Source organism: Hibiscus syriacus, unplaced genomic scaffold (genome assembly GCF_006381635.1).
Source record: "Hibiscus syriacus cultivar Baekdansim isolate YM2019G1 unplaced genomic scaffold, ASM638163v2 tig00110258_pilon, whole genome shotgun sequence".
In the NCBI taxonomy this organism is placed as follows: Eukaryota; Viridiplantae; Streptophyta; class Magnoliopsida; order Malvales; family Malvaceae; genus Hibiscus; species Hibiscus syriacus.
The window spans coordinates 1,032,513-1,039,627 of record NW_024062649.1 but is presented as its reverse complement, the minus strand read 5'-3'; positions in this window follow the sequence as shown (position 1 = coordinate 1,039,627).

Genomic DNA, 7,115 nt, shown 5'->3' with positions numbered 1-7,115 from the left:
AACTATGTGTTTAGTATCTAAACTATCATTTTTTGTCTATTTTGGTACCTAAACTTTCAATTTATTCAAAACCATAGCTAAAATTTAGTTTTTATTTTATTTTAATATTCCGTTCAAAATTTAACATTAAATTTTCAAAAAGAAATGAAAGCGTAGGTACTAAAATGGATCAAAACTGATAGTTTGAGTACTAAACACGTTAAGTTTTTAACAGTGAGAGTATTAAAATGAAACAAAAACTAAACATTATGAATGATTTTTTTTTTGAAAGTTTAGGTACTAGAACTGATCAAACATTAATAGTTTAGGTACTAAACTTGTTTACCTCAAAAAAAAACTTTTTTGTTAGTCAATAAATAGATGGGTAAATTGCACCACAATGCATTCAATTATTAATAAAATTACAAACGAGTCCCTAAATTTCAGAAATTATAAATGGATCATTCAATGGACTAATTATTACTAATACGTTAGGACTGTGTTCGTGTAGCATATATTAATTTTGTAGTTATAGTTGGCTATCTTGATTGTAATAATCGATCAACTAAGTATTCTGATTGTTATAATTGATAAATAAAATAATCTAGGACAAAGTACACAAATGGTCCTCCAACTATAAGGTGTTGTTTTATTGAGTTCTCGAACTATTAAAAATTATAAAATAATCCTCCCAACTATAGGGTGTTGTTTTATTAAATTCTCTGACTATTAAAAGTTACAAAATGGTCACTCAACTATTCATATACTCCAAACTCATCATTTTTCATAAAAATTTGGCAATCGTTTGAGGTGGTCGTTAAATTGTTCACTGAGATATGACATAGTTTGATCCTAGAATCATTTTAATTGTATTTTGTGGGCCGATTCTCCATTTACATTATGTTTGTCGAGGTGGTGCTCAAAAGTAACAGTGTTGCCAATATACATCATTAATATATAAATTTATCTTATCTTGGTTAACGGATTAACGTCCAGCTCATGAGACGAGCGTCATTGTTTAAATGGAAAAGGATAATTTTGAAACATTTGAATAGTTGGGTAATCATTTTATAATATTTAATAGTCGGGACTCAACAAAAAAAAATCTTATAGTCAGGATAGTGGCGGAACTTGGTGAAAAAGTTTGGAGGGCCAACTTAAAACTTTAAAATATTTTGATGTTGAAATTAAAATTTTCAAAATTTTTGAAGGGTTTAATTTATAGTTTTTTTCCAAAAATATTAGGGCATAACTAAAATTTTTGAAAATTTGAGAGGCTTAATAAGATTTTTTTAAAAAATTTATGGGTGGGGATTTAATTAAGAATATTAAAAAATTAAATTTTAATATGGATTTTTAAAAAAAATTTGGGGGCCAAATTAATTTTTTTGAAAATTTAAATAGTCTAAGTTATATTTTTAAAAATTTTAGGAGGCATGGCCCCTACTAGCCACTGAATCGGCGATCATTTTATAACTTTTAATAATTATAAAACTCAATAAAGCAACATTCTATAATCAGAAGACTATTTGTGCACTATACCAATAATCTAATTATTACTAAAAAGTTAGTATCTGATTCATTTTAATAATAGAATAACTTTTTTTATAACAACTAATTAACTGAATGACCTGTTTATAACGTTTTAAATTTAAGTGACTCTTTTATAATCACAATAATAATTAATGGACCTATGACGTAGTTTATCCTCATTTAATAAAGTGGACACGTCTGTCGACAGACAATCATGAAATAGCCACTTCTTGTTTCATTTTAGTCAAATTAATTAACGTGCAAAAGCATGATGTTATATTCAAGGATTTTGTCATGTTGTTATGATTGTTATAGGCGTACTACGTTACAATATAACAAAAATAAATATTAATATAAAAATAATTTCTGATAAAGTAAAATAAAATTTTAATCATTTTTTTTTAAATTTAGTTTTTATTTGAATTCGGATTTGATTAGATTACAATGACTCTTTGGATGATGCTAAAGGTCCTTTATGGGAGCTGAATTTGATGATAGAGTTTAAGGGATCATCATAAAATTTTAAAAAATTTAAAGGGTTTAGTTTACATTTCCCCCTCTCCCTAAATATTAGGGTCTAACTAAAATTTTTGAAAATTTGAGAGACTTAATAAGATTTTTAAAAAAATTATGGAAGGGGATATAATTAATAAAATTCAAAACTTTAAAGTTTAATCTGAAACTTTTAAAATTTTTAAGTGGATCAAATTAAATTTTTTGAAAATTTAAAGTATCTAAACTATAATTTTTCAAATTTTAAGGGGCCATGGCACCACTAACCCTGCTTATGTTCTGCCACTATAAAGGAGCTTTTACTGGCAAGCACTAGCATTAGTTCTTCATTGAAGCCACAATTGAATTCTCCATTTTACTTTTGTAATTGATTGTGTTGTTTTAAAAGCAGTGTGATTGTGGCTCTTGTAATCCATGGCTGTTGGATTTTTCATTTTTCTTGCAATTGATAAAAGGGAAATTATACTATTATCTCGAATTCAGTTCGATATTTTTCATCTTAAACGCAAAGTTGATTCGATCTAACTTCATCATTTATAAAATCTGATCTGATCCAAACTCAAATTAAAAAAAATCAAAATTAAAAAAACTCGATTGTATAAGATCGATTCGAAACCAGTCCAATTCAGGTAAAATGGTCATACTTATACCTAAATGCTCCCTTGAGAAATATAGAGATCAAATACACTTTGTATTATAAGATAGGGACTTATATAGTAATTTTATCAATTTTAACCACGTGATCATATTTTTTATTACATCTAGAGTAAATATAAGATAATATATATTCAAATACACTCAAACATTTGACAATGAATGTTCATAGTAACATTTACAGTGCTCGAACCACTGAAATCGCATGGTTCGTGCACATGGATCATATACCAATGAATGAAAATGGATCCTATTGGGTCGTTGGCCTTTTGGAGTAGGCTTGAAGCCCACTCTTAGTCCAAAGACTATTCAAGAACACTAAGCCGAAAGGGAGCCCAAACATATAATATTTTAAATTGAATATATTTCACGGCATGTTTCGAAATTTTTCTTTAAATTTCGACATGTAAAATTTTAGGTTGAATTCGTAAGTATTAAAAGGCACGATATTTATCATTTTTAACCTAAAATGTTATCGATATATATATATATATATATATATATATATATATATATATATATATATATATATATATATATTATTTTTATGTTGACTAGTATCGGAACTCAAAATTAAACTTTGATACTAGTCGTGAAATATATTCAACCTGATAAGATCAAACTCATGTGAGAAATTAAGTTGAAACCTGAAATATTAGCAACATCAAACTAAAATGTTATATGTACGTGTAACATTTTAAATTGCAACCGAAAGTGTATATAACATTTTAGGCTAAGTATATTTCAGAAGAAGTATTGAATTTTTTTGAGTTTCGATACTTACCATTTTCAACCTAAAATATTACCAATATATAGCATTTTAGTTTGGATTGATAAGTATCAAAACTTATTATCCAAGATTCAATACTTATCATTTCCAACTTAAAATGTTACCAATACTGTAACATTTTAGGTTGGTTTGGTAAGAATCGAAACTCAGAGTCAAAGTTTTGATACTTGTCGTGAAATATATTCAACTTGGAAAGACAAAAGACTCATATAAGAATTTAAGTTGAAACCTGAAACATTACCAGTACCAATCTAAAGTGTTATATGTTTGATAATATTTCAGGTTGCAAACTGAAAAATATTATTCCCTCCGTCTCACTAATTGACATTGTGTTACTTATTGACTTTTTAAAAGTCAAAATTTTTAAACTTTGACAATGATTATTTTAAATATTTTAAAAAATTAAATTTTATAAAATATATATTTAAAAACTACTCGATTTATGGTTTTTAAAATATATGTTTTTCAAATTTGTATCGATAATAGATTTTAAACAATAATAACTCAAAGTTAAAAAGTTGACTAAAAAAAGTCAACAAACAGATTTGATGAAAAAAAGGAGTATATGTTTGGTAATATTTTAATTGACTTAAAATACTTTTAATATTAATTTAGAATCAATTTAAAAATTTAGATAACATTTTAGAGAAAATGTAAAAAAAGTTATAAATCAACGGGTAAATTACGCATTTAGTATCTATATTATTAACTTTGGTCTGTTTTAGTGTTTAAATTTTTTATATTTTTAAAATCATATCTAAAGTTTAGTTTTTATTTCATTTTAGTACTCTTTCAAAATTTAACGTTAAGTTTTAAAAAAATTGAAAGTTTATGTATAAAGCGGATCAAAATTGATGATTTAAGTAATAAATATGTAGTTTACCCTAAGTTAATTTTAAATTAAAACGCTGCATGTTATACTCACCCCATGAAACGAGCCTTCCTTTAGATCTCAGATGCTCTCTCAGACTCAGTAACTGAACCATCACCTTTCTTCACTTGTTTTTTCCATTGAAACTTTGTTTTTTCTACTGCTTCTACTGTCGAATGATGGTAACAAATGTGAGCACAAATGTTTTTTCCACTGCGAGTTTTCTTTAGATCATAAATGTTTTTCACTTCCTATTACCGTGAGCACAAATGTGATGGACACCTTCTTTCACTCACTCATCATGATGGTAACAATTATTCAGAAAGTCATTTTTGCGATATTTGTGAAGGAAGTAGAAATCCGAGACTTTGGTTTTATCATTGTGCAACCTGCAGTACTTCAGCTCATGTCGATTGTGTTCTTGAAAAATATCCATTCATCAAACTCGATATGAAGGAAAGGATCATCCAGGCCCAGTCACCTTTCTCAAGAAGATTTATTACTACCCTGATTGTGATGAATGTGGTGAGCATTGTGAAGATTTGGATCATATAGGTCATCGCAAACATCCGCTTCTTTTACAATTTAGTAGCGATCATCTCTCTTGCATGATATGTCGAGAAAATAGAAGGAGATATCCAGGATTTGTTTATGGTTGTTCACCTTGTAAGTTTGCTATTCACATTGAGTGTACATCACCCATTGTTGAAGATAAAAGTCATCAACACCCATTTACCTTGTTATGGAGACGAGTTCGATTCGTTCGTAATGCTTGTGGCACTGAGGGAAATCATGTTGCATATGCATGTGGTACATGCGGCATTGTAGTCCACAAAAAGTGCATCTCATTGCCCCATATCATCAGAAGCAAAAGGCATGACCATAGTCTTTTTCACACGTATTTCCTTTACGAAAAAAGATTTTAGAACTTTTGATTGCATAATATGCCATGAAGAGGTCAGTGCAGAGCATGGTAGCTATTCTTGTTCAAAATGCAATGTGATATTCCATGTGAATTGTGCAATGAAAGATGAAGACTCATATTCTATAGTAGAAAATGAAGACGAGGAATCTCTTGATATACTTGTTAATTCCATTACTGATGTCTTTCAATGGGATGATGCTGGGGAAGCCATAGTAATATAACATTTCAAGCATAATCACCGCTTAATGTTAAGTGACAAAGTAAGTGAGTGTGAGAGTAAATGTTGTGATGGATGCTTGTTACCGACCTCGGCTTCATTTTACTACTGTTTACAGTGTGATTTTTTCCTTCATAAGATTTGTGCCAAATTACCGAAGGTAAATCATGGTTGGCATCATCGTGGTCAAAGACCATTACTCCTCACTTCAGGCAAAGTTTTTCCATGTGCAAAATGTGATCGTTGGTCTAATGCTTTTGCCTATAAGTGTGAAGAATGTGATGTCTACACATGCCTTCAATGTGTTATTGCACTTGCACCGGGTGCTCGAACATGTCTAGGACATAAGCATCCCATTCGTTTTTATATCAACTATAAAGGGCAATGCATTGCTTGTGGTGATGGTGATATAGAAGGGTTGTTCCGTTGCAAGGAATGCGAGTTTTCTTTAGATCATAAATGTTTTTCACTTCCTATTACCGTGAGCACAAATGTGATGGACACCTTCTTTCACTCACTCATCATGATGGTAACAATTTTTCAGAAAGTCATTTTTGCGATATTTGTGAAGGAAGTAGAAATCCGAGACTTTGGTTTTATCATTGTGCAACCTGCAATACTTCAGCTCATGTCGATTGTGTTCTTGAAAAATATCCATTCATCAAACTCGATATGAAGGAAAGGATCATCCAGGCCCAGTCACCTTTGTCAAGAAGATTTATTACTACCCTGATTGTTATGAATGTGGTGAGCGTTGTGAAGATTTGGCTCTAGAATGCACAAAATCCGGGTGCAACTATATCGTCCACTGGGATTGTGTCGCACCCGTTATTCGACGGAGGTAGTGGTGGGCGTCATTCAGAGGTAATCATACCTTAAAACTAGCCCTCTTACAAGAAAACTGAAGACTGGAAAACAGGGTGTGGTCCTTGTTGCTTATAATGCTAGCTACATTCGTTATTGTAATTTGTTTTCCCCCCTTACATTTGTGTTTCAATTAGCTTTTGATTATGTATTTGTGTTGCAATGCTTTGTTTGAGTCTCTCAATTATATAGTGATGTTTTGTTGAATTTCTGAACTATTAAAAGTTACCAACTAATCCAACTATATGACGTTGTTTTTTGAGTCTCGTGACTATTAAAAGTTATAAAATGATCACATGACTGTTCATATGTTATAAATTCGTCATTTTCATTAAAAATTTGACCGTGATCTGAGTTAAACGTTAACCTATTGACTGAGATATGATAAAATCTGATCCTAAAATCTCAAAACCTATCATATAAAGTCTGAAGTTGGTGACCATAATTATATCTATTTATTGCTAGAATATATAATTGCACAAATATTTTGTACCACTTTCGTCGTCGTAGTAATAATCTCGATCTTTTCCTTTTACTAATAATATCACATAACTATTTAAATACTATCAATATTTGACGGAAGAATTGACCAATAAAAAGTTGATATAATTATATACTTGGTCATAATTTTTTATACATTCAATCAATTAAAGACTAAATGTAAGTAATGAGGATCAAATGTGTAATTATACCAATTTTAAACTATCATCTCAGCTTCTCCGTCAAATATTAACGACATGTTGTTTGATAGGCAACATTTAAATAGTTA